Below are 19,027 nucleotides of genomic sequence, written 5' to 3'. Positions count from 1 at the left end.
GGATCTGCGGGCTTCTCTGCTTTCTGCGGTAGGACCAGCAGGGCTCACATCCTCCTCTTGAACCAGTGGGTCTGGGATTAAAGGAGGGTTTTGATATCTGGCAAGAGAAAGGCCAGCCAACCCCACCTTACAGAGCTGTCTGTGACAGAAACTCCTTTAAAGATTCCTTTCACAGAGCTGCTCCCTAAAGCTTTAAATGTTCAACTGCGTGTTGATAGTCTTATCTCCCACAGTTAATATGAATGACTGTCCCTTTTAATCAACCAAGCATTTACCACTGAAGATGTCTCGAATTAAGGAGAAATGGCTGATAAATGACTCTGCCTGTCTTTGTCTGTGTTAGTATTATTTGAAAAAGAAGGGGGGTTATTCTCTGTATTTTTAAATTAATTGACACATTTGCTACTACTAATGTAGTTGTGATGTCACAAAGGCATTTGTCAATAAGATTATTAGTGAAGGTTGATGGAATATAATTAAAACATGGCTATGAAGACACAGTCCACAGGTGCTTCAGAGCCTTGAGAGGATGTCAAAGGGGAGGAGGAAGAAAGTTCTCATTGCTGATGGTAATGTGTGACTGGCTTATGAAAAGAAAGAATCAGAGCTCATTGCAGTGTTTAATAAGTCTGGGAGGAATCTCACTTCTTTACTGAAAGTCTGCTCAAAGATGTCCCCAGAATGGGAAGCAAGAGGTATAAGAATAGAGAATATCAAGAAGGAAAACATCACCAACATCTCTGAGACCCTGGCTATACCTGCGTTCACTTCCTGTCACATGTGTCACTTACTCTTGATCTAATCTGTATAATCATTCCTTTTATCCCCCTCTTCTCTGTCACAGTGCTGTTTTGTCACTCACCAGAAGTGGCTCCATTACAGTAGCAATTACTGTCCAGTGTGGTTACTAGCTGTCGGACTTCTATTTGAATGAGCTGGATAAATGTTGTCATTTGTAGTCCTTTTGATCATAGTCATTTTCTTTGCAGGAGTTAAATTGCTACAGAAATATGCCCCTTTCCGGGACTTCCAGGCTTCACCTTCTTTTTCCATTCCCCAGCTGAATCCTCCAGCAAAATTGCTCATGGTGTATCTGCCTGTCGGAAGAAACAATATGAAATTGAACAGGGGGTTTTTGCTTCTTGTTGATATGCCAAGTCCCTTGAGGAATGAATAATGAGTCATAGCTGATGCCAGTCATTTATGAACATTGCCAGAAATGTAATGCAAATGTAACTGCAAAGAAGTGATATGCATACTCTTGGATGCAAAATTATTTTGCGTTTGCCCCTACTTATATATGGTTGGAAAAAAGAACTAGTTCTCCCACAGGAGAAGAAGGAAACCCTTGAGAAGTGGGAGAAGCTCTGCAGAAAATTATATTCAAAGCACCGTTTCTATTTCTGTATCCCATCTGTGGAGATGGGTCAAAGAGAGGCAAAGAACATAAATCCTGTGCAATTTAAGAACCTGTAAGCAAATGTCAGAGATCCCTTAAGCTGCCAAGCTTGAGCGTAAGATTTACCTCCATGATGATTCTCTCTGTTTCTTAGTGATATTCAGTATTTTCTTTTAAGTTCTGGCTCTAGGACGAAGACATTAAAAACTCTTACGCAATGAAAGACAACAATCTATATAATAGAACAGAAAGGTTTGAAAGCGCATCTGCAACCTGAAAGTTCAAAGCCATTGAATAAATTGAATCAACCTATCAATACTGGGCTTTTTGGTTGTTTTTTCTTTTAATTATATAATTTTTAAGCCAAACCAGGAGAGTGGTCAGGGATTTGGAGTGCTTCTTGCCCTTTCAGAGTAATATCCTGGTGTCCTCCAGCAATCTTAGTAACTCACTCTGGTCCACTTGCACCACGATCTTCTCCCAATGCTTCACCACTTCTCAAAAATTCAAATCTAACTCAGCTTTTAAATATTTCCTCCATCCATTCCTGGGATACCTTGCCTACCTACCTTCTTGAATCCAAACCTGAGCTAGCACACAGTCAGTGAAGAGTTTTTCCCTACCCAAAAACTTCCTTTCTTGGTTAAAGCAAGATTTACCAAGGAAAAAATGCCCATTCCATTAAAAGCAGTGAGGAGTTTTAAGTCTGATTAACATGCTACATGAATCCACATTTCTGTTGTTTTTGAGAGAAAGGAAGTATCTGTGTCATCAGCCTGACTTCTTTTAGCTTGACCTATTTCTAAGACTGCTTTTGTCTCACCGATATGTATATGTAGATGACCCAACTATATCAAAGCTATAAGCAACACCCCTGAAATGGTTTATGTACTAAGAAGCTCACTAGCTAAATAAAGAAATCCTGTAAAGTGAAGGACTTGTCTCCCCCCTTGACAACAAGGAAATCAGCGCACGGGGAGTAAATAGCTTGTCCAAGTTCCTACAAGCAAGTCTTGGGAAATGGATACAAGTTCTGCAGAGTCCCAGCCCTACCTCCCTCAGAAATTCACAGTTAAATCGGTTTGGAAATGATTAAATGAATTTCCAGGGTTTTCTGCTGGTGAGTGAAAAGTACAATGAGTCTTTGTTCCTCTCTCCAAAACAGACATTGATGTGGAATCTCACAATTCCCTAAATGGCTGTTTCCTTGTGGAGCTGCTCGACCCTTCTGCAAAGAGCGGCAGCCACCACCACCGCACGCTCCACACAGTTGGGCCAACTCAGAGAGCAGGTCCATCACTGTTCATTGCGAAACACCAGCAGCAAACCCTTTTGCTGACTTTTCTCACTCAGTGACATGCGTTATTGTTTCCAGAATCATCCCTCTAAAGGAAAATCACATCTCCTCTACCATAAAACAAAAAGAGGTAAATAAAACAGAGGAGTACTTAAGCTTTCATTCCCACTGCCTCTCAGTATGGTCTCCTAACCTGATGTTCTTTTTTTGCCCCAGTGTGGTATATCTCCTTTCCCATCCCCACAGATGCACTCATCCTGCAGACCTTTACTCTGAGATATTTTTTTTTCCCCAAGCCCATTTGATTATCTGTATCACCAGGGTCAGTGTTATATCTCTTACTGTACTTTTCTCCTTATTATAAGCCTGGCTGATGGCTGTGGAAAGCCTTATGCATTTATATGCAGATGACACTTCTATTTTCACTGAATGATGAGGTGTCCTCTCCCTAATTCCCTTTCCTCTGAAATGGCAAATGTGATCCTCTGACTTAATGAGCACCTTTTCCTTTGCAAGGCTTGATAAAAAAAGTGTGGCGTAGGATTTGTGTTCCTTTCCCTACTCAAAATATCTCTCTTGCATAATACAAACCACTGAATTTTCAGGGCTAAAAGATGTGTAGCTCTTAGATATAATCATTGATATTTGTTACAGGTATTCACAGGACCAGTTGTGTCCAGCTTGGAGATTCCCTGGTGCTATTCAAAAGACTCGGCTCTATCTGATCAAGTTACACCCTAACTTGCAAGCAATCTGTCCAAGGAATAAAGCTAGAAGTAGCAATTACTAGATGTTATCTATGATCTTTGGATTATGGAGTATGACAATCCTTCTAACATTTAACATTTAATTCAATTGTATAACTTCCTGTGTTGTCACTCAGCAGTAACAATCTTTCTGAATGTAAACAAGACTATTTAAAATGGTTTTTACCTTTCCAATTTCTTCATATCTGAAGCTGACTTATTTAAAAAATGTGAAATTCTGCCTTTGATATAACTGTATAATTAAGATAAAAACTAAATCTTCAGTTTTGTCTGTGGGATCTTTACAATACAGTCATTAGAAAGTTAGGAATATTTGATTATTGAAATTGATCCTATGGAATTCTGTGACTGAAAAATGTACGGTGGAATCAGCCACCTATAAAAAATACTGAGAGTACGCTGAGAGCACACTAATGTCCATGAGATGTATAGACACGTCACATTATGAAAGCTTCAGGAAAAGGGCTTATGCTAACAAATATCAAAAATATTCTAAAACCTTTACTTCAAGTTGGCCTGGAAGAACAAAGTGAAGAAGTGCCATAATAATAGAATCATAATTCTTATTGAGTAGAATTTTTACATTTTGTGTTAACTCTGACTTCCATGCGTTCTCTATCCCTGCTCAGCAATTCACTGGAATCTCCTTCAAACCTGTGAAACACATCTGCATTACTCACTGGAGTAAGGTGTACAGTTAATATACTTTTTTTCTGCAGGAGAGATTCTTTACGCATATGTGCCTTCATGGATACCTTTCTGCCAATGTTTTATCTGGGGTAACTTGTTTGCATTAGGATTTTTTATTAGAAAGCTTTGGTTAACAATGAAATTTGGCTAATACTCCAGATGGAGACATTGGAATTAATCTCTCTAATCACAATGCAATAAGTAAACGAGCTGGTTTTAAGGCTTTCTGATTTATTTCCCGGGAATGTAATGCTCCTTGTCTACATATAGACTTCTTTTTCCAGAGAAAGACCAAACTAGTGGGAGAAAAAAAAGAAGTGTCCCTCCTGAAAATTATTTTGGCCATCATTTAAAGGTCTTGCCCCTTTTAGTCAGAATACGATCACACTAGATCATACAGACTATATCAGCTACAGTGAATAAGCTTAGTTCCCCTATGGCACTAAGTTAAACAAGACGGAGACGTTGTTTGACAGGAAGTTTTTTAACAGGAAAAAAAGTAAATTAAGTTCATAGGTCTTCCCTTTCTGCTGAAAAGCAATGAAAAGCAAGGGAAACAGCTGAAGGTATAATGCCTAAACTGAAGCCGATGCTGCGGTAATAAACCACAGAACTGTTTACAATTGACTAGACCCAAGGCCTGTGCTGAGATTTCAAAAAAGAAAAGCAAATTCTGAGAATTTCTTCAGAGTTAGGAAATGTCCCTTAACCCCAATTACATTTAATAGCCACTGAATTTTGTCAATATAATTACATCAATGGTCTTCAGCACTTCTACTGTGCCTGAATCATTTCCAATTGCCTTCTTGCTTCTCAGCATCTCAGTATTCTTTGGACATTAGTCACAAGTTTATTTATTAGTTTCATATTGTTCAGATTCACTTAATTCCTCAAAACATGATTTTGAGGTAGGGACATGTCTATTGAAATGCTCAACTTTTCTTTCTTTTCTACATTGATGTCAGCCTCTCTCGTGTTTGTTTTTATTTAGCCCTAAGATTGATCTTACTGATAGTAACAAATAAGACACTGTCACACTGCAACCTGTTATAGAGAAAAAAGCAGTACCTGCAATGTTTAGAAAATAACAGGCTAGATTTAGGCCCAAAAGTGTCTACACTGTAAATGTCTACACTCAGGTAGGACAAAACCTTACAGACCAAATTCAACAAGTTGTTTCAAGAAGAAATGAGGGATTGAAAAAAAAAAACTAAAAATCTAAATATTTTGCTAAATCTGCCTTTGTTGAATCTAGTCCTATTTCTGTATCAAATAGTCTACTTATTAAACAGTCTTTCATAATAAATGAGTTCCATATACAATAGTAAGAAGAGTCCCTGCTATAGGTCTGTTATGACCTGTAATTTAGGGTCCTGTCACATACCTGTTAAGACCTAAAAAAAATTAATCATTTTGAATTTCAAACATTTCAGATCACATTCAGACTCACGGTTGCAGTCATGGTACTAATGGCTTCCTCAAGACTGCAATTTTTCCCATGTTAAAAGCACATCTCACAAATTTCAGATGGCTACATGGAAAATGTCTTTGGTTCATACTGGGCATCAGATTAACTTCTGAGTGATGCTTTTTATTAAAAAAAAATATTAAAAAGCACAGCTTTTAAAGTTCTCGTTTCAAAGTTCTTGCTTAATATTACAGATTTTGAAGTGCAATTTTGTGAATTTATACGTTGCCATAATCCAGCATGATACTGTGTATTTTCTGCTCCCCGTGACATCACTGAAAACCAAGGATGATATCAACTTAAAAGATGCATGCAGTCCTTGCAGGAGGGTTTCTACTTTGCTGCAGGAGGGCTATGGTAACTTTTACATAATTTGGGTTCCATTGCATTCTTATTTTTTTCCATAAACACAAATAAATATTATTTTATTAGGGTTGCTTTTACCCATACATCAAGATCTTCAAAATCAATATAGTTATTTCTTTTCAGTAAGAGAAAGCTTTGCATTCTTCCCATTACTCCTTGATATGGTTTAACAGCAGCTAGAAGTCTTCTTGCAATGTAACAAATTTAGGAGGAGGAGAACGAGGAGTAAATCATACTGGGGTAAGAACTTCTGATTACAACTGTCTTCATCACCAGTTTTCCCACCAGATTTAATCAGTAACATTGGGCAATTGAGCAATGCCACCAATTTTCTATATTATAAAGTACGTTTAACTACATTAAAATGATTATGAACTCCACAAGAAAAGAATCTTTGCTTTCCTCAACTCTTTAACGCCACTGAGGAACCAGTCTTCTCAATATAAGTTGTATAGTTGGCTTATTTCTTGTGATGCCTTAAAAGGCCAAAAAGGCAACCGCTCACATGCTCTGCAGCCTGTTCAGCAACATGCATAAGCAGACTCACTCCCTCAAGAGCACAGCGTTCAGAGTTTGTGTGGGGGAAGGGTATTCAGAGTTGTGATGCTGATCAATATCAGTGTAATTAAAATTCTCCATGATTAAAATTCCTCTAACCTTGCATACTTTTTTTTTTTAATCAGCATTTCTTGATCTATTTTGTCTCACTGCTATATAATCTATGTGACTCTGTCCAAGAATAATCTGACTTTATTTATCACCTTGAGTTTTTTGTTCATATCATCTGTGCTGCATCAGCCCTAAATACCAATATAATTTCTTGGCTCACAGACATATTACAATTCTCAGCTCTCAGTCATCCTCTTCTTGCTGCTTTCTTTTGTTCACAGCTTTGTCATACTCCGTATTCTGGAATTTAAAATTCCATTAATTTTTCTGGTTCTTCCATGTGCCTATTGTTCCCATAATGTTATGCAAATCAATATCTGAGCTGAATAACTGATTAGAAATGATACAAAGTCCAGTGCAGAAAACTTGATTGTTTCTCTCTCCACAAAGGAAGAAGCATATGCTTTACAATTAACCAAGTGCATTAAGATTAACCGAGTAAGATGTATTCTGTCCATCTTCCTATAGTATGTATTTAGTATAAGGCAGTCATTTAGATACTCCCAATAAACAACTGAGGCACCTCAAAGGGCTGAGGTGCATCCTATGCTTCAGGTATAAATTCCATGTCCATGAACAGGGACTTGTGTGTGTATATATATATATATACACACACAAAGTATTCCCTAGACCAAAGAACATCTAGTATGAATTTGTCCCTAAAGGGACTGTACTGTTTCAAGTAGACAAGGGACTTAAAGTGGCTTATGCCAGCTAATTTGGAAAATCTTTGTTAGGGTTTGTGCAATAATTTGGCTCCTAGCACGAGACAGTCCTTAACAACATTTTCACTTACGATGTTTTTATACAGGATCTGGCCTTTTCAGAGCAGAGAGTGGATTGGCATCAAGCAATGAATGTGTGTTAGGACAATGTAAGAGTCATAAAAAGTCATAAGAGGTGGGACTACAGGAAAAGGAAAGATGCTGTTATCAGCAATACACTTAAAATCTGTCTTGGCCTGACTTCATTCTATCTTTGCTTCTGTCAGATATTTTTTAGGTAATACTAGGAAAGCCTTAACATCGAACTTTTAAATAAATGCAACACAAGCCTCAGAACTTTCATAGTGACAGCTGTAGCCAGTGGAAACCTCACCTTGAATAAAAATCTACCCCATAGTACTAAAACTCTTGAACAGTCAAGTACTGAATATTTCCAATTGTTCACACAAAAATATTGGTACTTTTTAACCTAGCCCTGTCTGTAAAACAGCCCTATATCTATGAGAAATCAGAGTACCACTATTTGAATTCAGTAGTTCATAGAGATTACAATCCCAGCAATCACCAGAGTAATGAGTCTGATCTCCTGTATGTTATAGATTCAACCCTCCATGGATCGCAGCAATTTATGTCTGGTACATCAACTTTCAGCAACATTTCCAGACTTAATCCAAAGATATAAGGAGGGCTTTATTTCCATAAGGAGGATACCGCTCCTCCCTCCTGGTCTGTTTAAAACTTATTTCCTCCTAGTTTCTTATTTAACTCTGCCTGACTTCAAATTCCAATCTAGGTTCTCATTAAGACATCTTTGCTACAATAAAACATCAATTGTTACTCAATGTTTTACTCCTAAATACCATAACCATACCCTCCTGTCATTTTGACACATAGAGCCAGTTCACTTCTCTCACTATAAGTCTTTTTTCTTCAGTCCTTGAAGAAAAAACCTTGGGGGGTTCCCAAGGAAAGAACCTTGGGGGTTCTTCTCCATCCTTTCCAATTCTATCAGTATTTTTGACTGTGGACATTGAGTTTCACATAGTATAAAGTTTTATCCAAGACCAAAATCACTTCTCTACTGCAGTTATTCATCCAAGACTACCTTTCTCCACTGGTTCATTCTAGGAGTTCATGTTAAAGTTGCTTACCCATTATAACCGTTTGAAAGTACCTTGGTTTCATTGACATGAAGCAGTCAGCTCTTGCAACAAACACCACAAACTAATTTATGAAGAAATGTTTCAGAAATCATAGTAGGTGGCACATAAGGTCAGCACCTCCCAAGTACTTAAAGTCCCAGCTTCCAGGAGGGAGATTACTTAATAATTTTAATTAACCAACCTGTTATTCAATCACAGAAACAATGCAATTGAAACAACATTTACAGATGGGATCAATAAATTGGGCTGCTTTTATTAAAGTGCCTAAATGAGGAATTTACAATTGGCAGCTGAGTCATACAGAGACAAATTCAATGATTCAAGGATTGAAGGCATATCACCCTTGACTGATTCTCTCTAGTACATCACTAACACTGGCTCCACTTGAGAATGACCAAGACTTCAATACTGTTGTATATAGCTGGAGATAAAATCCATCTACAACTAGAATGTGTCATGGTGTTCATGCTGCATCAAAGCACTGAAACTAAATAGTAAATCTTTTTTAAACTGAGATTCATCTCACCTAAATTTAAGGCATCTAAAGTTAGATTAGTTAGATTAGTTGTCTGATATTTAGATGCCTAAGGTTAGGTGAAGTTAGTTCCGTGATGCAAAATACCCACACCTTAGTTACTTTTTAGAGTAAAGAGAGGCTACATTCCTACTTGTGCTCTTCTGGTAAGGAGTGGGAAAATGGGCCTTGCCCTTATTTTTAAGTTAGTATCAAGCTTTTAGTTTCTTCCAATACATTTATGCAGGCTTCTCTAAGATAGGCATCTATAAGATAGGAATTTCAGCAGTGGACCTCTATGATGGTGTGTCAGACTCTCAAGAGAGCACAATGATTCATTTTTCTCACCCTACAACAAGCTATGTCATGCAGAGCACTGCTTACATGCTGAAAAGACTGAGCAGCTTCTAATTAGCAACACCACCGTCATTAGGGCATTTCCTGAATTACCCGCCTGAAAAATAATGGGAGAAAAAAAAAAGCTAGAGGTGGAAAGAAGAGGTCATAACCAAGCCTTGACACAAAGAAATTAGAAAGCATTATGGAAATTGGGCTCTGAGCATACAGGGAGAGTGAAGGTACTAGAAAACTGAGCTGCCTGAAGGCCAGGCGGGATGCAGGGAGAATGATGTTTATACAGCTTACCACACAGGATCAGGATGCTAGAAGCACTGCACTGAAACTGTGCTTTGCCAGGGCTAATTAGTCCTGCTGAGAAATTCCATCCTACCATCGTTAAATGGCTCCACTTCCTAAGCCAGCTTGTTCAGAGTCTCCACTGTAGTCATATCTCCCCATCCCCAGAGAAGTATGCAAGTTAATTCCTGTACCTCAAGAAGAAGCTTTATCTTGTTGAGCTCACAGCAAAGTACAAGATTAGATGAGAGTAAGTGTGCACTGTGTTGCAATTTTGTTTTCTGCAATTTTGTTTTCTCAAATGTATTGTTTAATTGCTTGTTGTGTGTTCACCTTGGTAGGCAGCTAAGCACTACACAGCCGCTTGCTCATTCCCCTCCTTCACCCCCAGTGGTTTGGGGGAAGAGGAAAGGAATAGTAAAAGCAGGAAAACTTGGGGGTTGAGCTGAAAAAAAAATGTTTAAAAAGTGAAGGTTACATGGAAGAAGAGAGAAGAAAACAAAACAAAACAAGCAACACAAAGGCAATCACTTATTCACATGCAGACGAATGCCCAGCTAGCTCCTGAGAAAAAAAACCTAACTAACTTTCCTAAACCTCCCTCTTTTCCATTTTTATTGCTGAGCATGACATTATATGGCATGGACTACCTCTTCAGTTAGTTCAGGTCACGTGCCTGGTTGTGTCCACTCCTAGCCTATTGCACAACCCCCAGTGTATTATTCACTGGCAGGGCAGAGTAAGAAACAGAGAAGTCCTTGATGCTGTGCAAACACTGTTCAGCAATAGCTAGAATGTTACTATATTATCAGTAGTGGTTTGGTCACAAATCTAAACCACAGCACCATCCAAACTGATATGAAGCAAGTTAACTCTGTCCCCATGAGGTCCAGTACATTGCTCAATAAAATACTTCAAGAGTAGCCTCCTGGTCAGATGCCTTTGATGGAGGTGAGTCATTATAGCACACACAAACACAGTGAGGTCTGCAGCTTGGCAAACCAAACCTCCTGTGATTTATTCCTTCCAGCGCAAGGGATCTCATTGCCTTTGTATGTATTACAGTGAGATATCGTTCCAGACCTCTGTGACAAAAGCGTCTACATTCACAGACAGACAAGTCAGATAGAAGTAAAGCAAAAAAAGTTACTTCATCAACTGAACAAAATCATATATAAATAATCCTTTCTATTTTTAAATGCAGAAAACAAACAGGCTCCATTTCTTTTCTCTCTTTGTCAATAACACAAGGGTAAGATTCTTCCCTCGGACATAGGCTGGGATCATTACACACTCCATTGTATTTCCAGTGCCTTGCTGGGCATGTTTGGCTGTGCCTTTACAGCTAAATTCCCAGATTGACCACATTGTCAGCCCCTCAGATTATCCTCTGAGGGATACTGAAAACATCTGATGAGAAACACCAAGTGCAAATCTGCAGGATTACTTAGCCCTTGCACCAAGGTGTCCCTATGTGCAGTCTTATAGCTCATAGCCTGAGGCATCCTACATCTGACAGCACCTTATCCCAAAGGCCTCATTTCCATGCATGCCCCTGTAGCCCTGACCCCCAACCAGTAATTCTTTTCTAAAAGTCCACAGTCTGGTCCTCCTTTTTAAAATATATCACCACCATAATTAGTCAGCTGAAACTGGGGAACAATAAGTAGCTACAGTCCCTTCAGTCCTTTCCCTGTTCACAGGATGTAAGAGAAGACAATTCCCCATGACCATGTGACAAGGCACAGACTTTATCACAGTTTTTATTGAGACGTGCAGGTATCAGAGCACACAGAAAACTGCATTTACCAAGACTTTCTGAATGGTGGCCACCCAAACATAGAGAAAACGCTGAATATCTTGCCTGGTGTCTATGCCAAAAACGGCAAACCTGTCAATATCAAACCTGTATGTAACATATCTATAGGACCTTTGCTAGAGATGACTTTCAGAGTTGATGATCACCAACTTCTTGACTAGAATGAAGATCAAAAAAGAATACCAACACCTAGTACGTCGCTACGCAGGTTGACCTCTGCTATCTGGAAAAGGGTTTCGTATGTGATCACAACATTCCTGAAGAACAATGTGGTGGTCCAGCAGATGGTTTGATGAGCACTGCAGACAGAAAAGCTGAGACTGTACTGCTAAATATGACAATGCTTGTGAAAATTTAAAGACAATGGAATATGATTATCTATTTGTTAGAACAGTCCACAGCATAGCTTTTGGAAAAAGGCAGCTAGCATTGTCCAAGACATTTCTCTGGCACCAGTGATAGTATAAAGCAGAGACCACTCTTGATCTTATAGACAGGTTGCCCCCATTTGGAGGCCAAGATAATTTATTCACATAGTGATGATCATTGTATGCCGGTTGGTCTCACAGATAGAGAGTGGTCTCACACACACCTAATTTACTAGAATAAACATAGCCAAAGCACCAAAGCTTCATGGTGGTAGTCTTCAGCAGCTCAGTCATGTTTTCAGTATACAGGAGAGCAACGGAGAAATGACAGGCACTGTCAAGATTCACAAGCATCTGCCTGGAGACAGCTAGAAATGGAATGAGGAAATGTAGCATTTCACTTCTGTGCCCAGTTTTCTACCTGCAAAATATGGATAATAATACTCATTTCCCTTTTAAAATGGGGACTTATGAGACTGAAATTACAATATTGTATATTGTTGAATGCATGATTTATTCAGCAATATTACCCAGTTAGCATTATTGGCACTAATGCTACTAGAAAAAGAAAAAAGTGTCTGAATAGACAGGGCGGAAACCGAACCACTTAGAAATTAAAAATACATTCACAGAAAGCCCTAACAGAAGGCAATTATGTCCCAGACAACTTAGCCATTTATTCGAGCAAATCAAAAAGTAGCCCACAAGTCAAGTAACAATTGAATTAAGATACCAATCACCATATCTATTAAGTTTTTTAAAATTACATGACAAAGTTTAAAAGAACATTCCAGCATAATGTGAAACATTATTCTTATTGCTACGTCTAATTACAAAGAGGTGTAAATCACTCCGTCTAGCCTGTAAAAAAAAACTACTTCAAATACATAATATTAAAAATTGAGAAGAGGTATGCAGCTCCCATATGAATGGATTATACAGCAGGCAATTTTTAGAGTCACTTTGAAAGAAGTTCTACTGAAAATTTTCATCTCTCCTTTCCTCAGCAGGGTCATGGAGATGGGGTTGGGATGAGGACAGGTTGGGCCATCAGCCGATGGCTCGGGGCCAGGCAGGGCAGGGCTGTGGCAGGGCTGCAGACCAGTATCACTGGGACAGGGACTGATGGCCCAGGGCAGGGCTGAATGGGGGTCCTTGGCCATGAGAGCTGGGCAGGGACCATAAAGACTCATAGTGCCCTCACGGACCGGACAATTTCACCCCATCAAAGCATTTAAGCACATGTTATAAAGGCTCAGGTAAGCAGTTAAGAATGTGACTGATTTTACCTTACAAGCAGTTGATCTCAGTAAGAATTACTCACACAGGTTTAAGTGCTTCTTTTGAATATAGGCCATGTTTACTTGCATTGAAGTGAGAAGAACTAGTCAGGTATTTAAAGCACTAGGCTGGATCAGGATGGGATAAAAGAACTTTATTCATTACATGATTCTCTGTCCAACAGCGTACTGCATCTGAATAGTAATGATATCATTAATTTTTAGGACTTCAGCATTTTTGTAAATTAAATTGGCCTCTCTGTCTTGGGAGGCAAAGGGCAGAGAGGGAGTCCTTAAATACTGATGAATTTTTTTAATAGATGATGAGAGCCTTCATTGGTGGAAAAACACTTAGCTGGTTTATACTGTATTCCAGACATCCCCGTGTCACTTTCACTTCTGAAGTCTGATGCTGTTCTGAAATAGGATGCGACATTAAAATCTGTGAGATGAAGTTCAGTCTCTTCTATTTCCCTCAGACTGAATAAATTACCAAGCTAATAACATTACTTTTTTAGACTGCATTAAAGACCAGTGTCAATCCCAAAGGTTTTTTTTGAACTAATTCCAGTCCACATTGGCAAATCTGCATGTAATTGGATCCTTGTTAACCTACAGGAAAGTGCCCGTTCACCTCTTCAGCTAGCAAATACTCGATGCTGTTACTCATAAGTCACTATCATTTCACCTGGGCGATTTTGTAAGATTTTCAGGTAGAAATGTAGGACAAAGCAAGTGAATCTGATGTGTAATTTCAGGGATAGCATTAGTACCTTCTCCACATCCTGCTTTTATAAACTAGAAAATTTGGCAGGTGAAAGCTAATGACTTAGTACATTTGTACCAGATTGGCAGGCACTCGGAAATCCCAGACTTGTCCATTGCACACATGCAGATGATTGCTGTAGCTCACATGCTACTGTATGTAAAACCTGGCATGTGCAAGAAGTAGTAGATGTATTTTACAATCTACTCATGACCTGTAAGTCTAAGCAGCCCATTGTGTGTCAAGTCTAGTGCTCACGTACACCCCATATAGATAGATAATGTCCAGTAGATTTTATACATTCAGAGGATAGCAAAGTGTGTATCTGGGACAGATCTTTTGTGCATATTTCTACCTGGCTAGACAGATAAATATTAACCCTATGTCACTGTACTAATGTCTTGTAGGTAAGTGATTTGACATCATGACTTTCAGCACCAAAAGCCTAGTTCTTTACCGTGCAAGTTAGTGGTAGTTCTCCATTAGCTGGTAGCACTCGCAGGCTGTGTCTGTATTAGTGAACAAAATATTACAGAATTGTTCCCTGACAATGAAGCCAAATGGCATACTACAGCTTTTATCTGTCCTTTTAAACTCTCTCAGCCTCCAGTGCCACACGTCCATATTCACACTGCCTGTTGGGAATCATCACTGATGGCTTCCCAACTTGGCTTGGGAAGCATTTGACAGAACGCTACATGCCTCCAGCCAAAACCGTGCCAGGGACAATTCTCACAATACAACAGTAGAGATAAATGAGCTCAGGGCACAGGAGCATACCCTGGCATTATTTAATTTACTAGTGTAGATGTGGCTATAGGCTATTATTATGATAGCCGAGCTGATAAAAGAGGGAACAAACACTACTCAATGTACACAAGTTGCATAAGTGCATGTTTTTGTGGAACCACACATTTGAAAATTTGCTTTTATCTACTTATGTACCAGTATGGAACAAAAAGCCAAGAAAGCAAATTAATTTACCCCAATTTATCTCACAGAGAATCTGGCCCAGGCCAGGTTACTCAAAGGTCTTTATTCATTTATTTAGAAGTTGGTTAAGTAAACAAAGAGAAGACAGTTCATCAACTAAAAAGAAAAGGATTGCAGATAGACCATTCTACCCAAATCCCATTTTCATAGCCATTTCTTCCTTTCCTGGCTTAATTGCAAATTCAGTGCTGGTAAATATTCCTGGAGTAATGGGTGAAAAGATTCATTTCTAGACTAAACAGCAATGGAGGAAAAATCACTGTGGAAGTAGGGTGTATAACCTGTCAGGGCCTCCCTGAAGCAAAAAGAGGAGAAATGAGAACTCTAAGGACGAGGACCAAAAAAATATTCTTCTTATTTTTCTCCATTGGTTGTAATGTAAGCCTTGAGTGTCTGGCTGAAACAGATATACATATTTTATCAGAGGAATCTCTCCTGTCTCTTCCCCTTTTTTCCCCTCTCCTCTTTGTAATGCCTGTCTCCATCCATTTCCCATTACAAGCCATCGGTGCCCCCAGGCTGCTGAAACTCAATCACATTTCAGGTGATTCATAAGGCTGGGCTGGAAACAGCAGCTGTATGCATTCCCTCCTGGTCTCTTATACCTTAGAGGAAAAAAGAGACATCGAGGTCAGACTGGGAACTCTTCTGCCCCTCCTCAGCAAAATCTGCAGTGCCAGTGTAATCCAGTGACAGCCTCACTCTCCTTACAAAAAGTGAGAAAAGTGCCCTTGGAAACACAACAGATAAGGCAAAACATCCAGCCACCGAAGCAGGTGAAAACACTACCGGTGTTCCTCAGGGTTCAATTCTAGGGCCAGCCCTGTTCAATATATTTATCAACCATCCCGATGCAGGAGTTGAATGCACCATTAGCAAGTTTGCTGATGAAACCAAACTGGGAGGTGCTGTTGACTCTCTTGAGGGACAAGAGGCCTTGCAGAGGGATCTAGATAGATTGGAGCATTGGGCTAGGATTAATGGAATGAAATTTAACAAGTCCAAATGCCGGATTCTGCACCTGGGATGGAGTAACGCTGAGCACAAGTATAAATTGGGAGAGGAGTGGCTGGAGAGCAGCCCTGCAGAAAGGGATCTGGGGGTGCTGGTCGGCAGCAGGGTCAACACGAGTCAGCTGTGTGTGTCCTGGCAGCCAAGAGGGCAAATCCCATCCTGGGGTGCATCGACCACAGCACAACCAGCTGGTCAAAAGAGGGGATTATCCCGCTGTATTCAGCGCTGGTGCGGCCTCACCTGGAGCACTGTCTGCAGTTCTGGGCCCCACAATTGAAGAAGGATGTGAAGGTCCTTGGATGAGTCCAGAGGAGGGCAACAAAGCTGGTGAAAGGGTTGGAAGGCATGTCCTGTGAGGAACGGCTAAGGGCTTTGGGTTTGTCTAGTTTGCAGAAAAGGAGGCTGAGGGGCGACCTCATTGTTCTCTACAGCTCCCTGAGGAGGGGACGTGGAGCGGGAGGTGCTGAGCTCTTCTCCCTGGTGTCCAGTGATAGGATGTGCGGGAATGGTTCAAAGCTGCATCAACAAGGTTTAGACTGGATATTAGGAGGCATTTCTTCACTGAGAGGGTGGTCAAACACTGGAACAGGCTTCCTAGAGAGGTGGTCGATGCCCCAAGCCTGTCAGTGTCTAAGAGAGGCATTTGGACAATGTCCTTAACAACATGCTTTAATTTTTGGCCGGCCCTGAATTGGTCAGGCAGTTGGACTAGATGATCACTGTAGGTCACTTCCAACTGGGACTATTCTATTCTATTCTATTCTACTTGGGTCAAGTAAATAATGGGAAAAAAATTAAAGATGGCAAAAGCAAAGGATTTGTGAACACTTTGGACTTTAAGGAATTGAATCTGTATGAATCTCTCAAGTACACAGTTTCCAGGTTCCCACAACTTCTGCGACCTAACCAGGACATGGTCCGGGACAAGCTGCTCCAGCTGACCCTGCTTGAGCAGGCGTATTGGACTAGATGATTGCAAGAGGTCCCTTCCAACCTAAGCAAGTATTCGATTCTGTGATACATATTGGTGAGGGCTTGTTAATCGGAGGTACATGTCAGTGCTCAGTTTTGCATGGTTATATATGTGCCCAGTACAGTTTGGCTGTTAGAGGACAAACTGATTCTGCCTTAACAGCTTGACACTGTTCATTACTGGAAAACTTTGGCAGGAGAAGGAAGGATAAGAAGGAGGAGCAATGAAGCTTGCTCCAAAGAACCTGGAAAGACTCCCTAAATGCATGGAGTTGCCATATCCATGCTGATCTGATTAGTAAATAGTAAAAGAGGTAGAAAAAAATGGATGTAATTAATCTTAGAGAGAATATCTGAGTTGCTGTGTCCTTTGCCATAAGAGTCCACCCCTGGAAACTTTCTACACTTCTGCTGGAGTATATTAGTAATATTCATCTCCATTCAGGTGTCACAGTCAGGCTCAAGATCCTATTTAGGCCAACCACAATAAAAGTAAAATGTAGCATCCCCTACAGCACCTAAATTCAAGAAAGAAATGAGATCTTCCTGCTATCCTTTGCCCAGAGCCATTGATTAAAGGGTGCCGTCTGTAAGATGAATGTAACATAAGCACCAAGACTACTTCTTCCCATGGACACTAGTGTCCCTGATACAGTTCCCTGCAGAGAAAAGTTTGAATCAATGACCCTTCTCTTGAACTCAGTCTTCACAGTAAGCATCTAACTCTGAGTTAGGCAGGTGAAGAGTTGGTCTGAACAAGACTTTTTTTCTCTAGAGAGTGTCCTTCTCACTAGAGAAATAACAGGGAAAGCACACTTGCATTAGGTCATAAGGTGGAAAATGAGTCCTTGTATTCAGTGAAGGGATTTGATGTATCAGCTCAGTTCCTTGTCTCCTATTCTCCTGTTGAGGTACTAGTATTATGTTCCCATGCATATATGAGAGGCAGATGGAAAATCCAACTTGCAGACAAACTTCTGGAACAAAAGAACATCCTGAAAATTTTCTTGTCTAAACTTCTGGAACCATGCCAGGAAGCTGGTCCCTCCATTTATAAGCATCAACAAAGACCGAATTGCCCTGGAGGTGGCTGCATTTCAGCGGTCAGGAGTAATACCATATATGACAGGTGCACACATGGGCCTCAGTAAAGGGAATGGATAAGAATAATTGCAGAAGGATGTACAGTGATGTTTTTTAACTGCTGGAAAACAAAAAATGAGAAAAAATTACTTCCTTAAACAGGTATTGATTGAAATAGCCTGCTGGTTCCATGAGAGCTTGAGAGTTTTACATATCCGATGTCTATAAGGTTCCATTTGGAACTATGGCATAAAGAAGTTCAAAGAAAAATGCAAAATACTATTATTTTTATTATCTTTCTAAGACAGTATTTTATTCACATTTCTGGACTGTTTCAATTTGCCATGAAGTTTAACCATCTCTATTCCTTTTTGAATGCTAAATTAATTGGTATTGAGAACTTCTGACCTATTTTCTTCTGTTATTTTTTCTTTTTTTAATCTGAGCCATGTCATTCTAGACAATCACCTAAGAAGAATCTGAAACAGCGGGTACTGTATTTCACCAGACGCTTATCTTCTCTCTGCCTATCTCATTTTAAAAAGAAGCTGTACTGAAAATGGAATTTGATTACGAAAGGAATCAATCTGTAACTCAGCAAAAAGCACCTCCTTCATAATTTACATAGCCCTGCTGCTTCACCCTAATTAATGTTCATCTGTAACTTATTCTTCCTGCAGCTTTGCCCTTCTTAATGAGTGAAAAATGACAAGAAACCTTTGGAAAGCAGTTTGCTCTTACAGAATTGTAGAAGAAACTGGATCAACTCATTTAAAGTCCCCAGTAATAGTCTCATAGGTCTTAAGAAAATATTGTCATTCAATTTAAATAGGGTTTTATTTGATCCAGGTGCAGCTGGATATCAGAACGGTAATGCAAATACAACAATCTATTGTCAAGGGTGTAGGCATTTTAATTTCTTTGCAGATGATATAAACCTGGACTTTCTGTTTAACTGGCAGGATAATCAGCATGCAACTGTGGGAAACAATCATTAATGTGATGAAATATGGAAATGAGACTCATGCATAGACAGAG

This window comes from Aquila chrysaetos, chromosome 19 (genome assembly GCF_900496995.4).
Source record: "Aquila chrysaetos chrysaetos chromosome 19, bAquChr1.4, whole genome shotgun sequence".
NCBI classification, from domain to species: Eukaryota; Metazoa; Chordata; class Aves; order Accipitriformes; family Accipitridae; genus Aquila; species Aquila chrysaetos.
The sequence above is the reverse complement of the archived record's forward strand: the minus strand, read 5'-3'. Positions refer to the sequence as shown.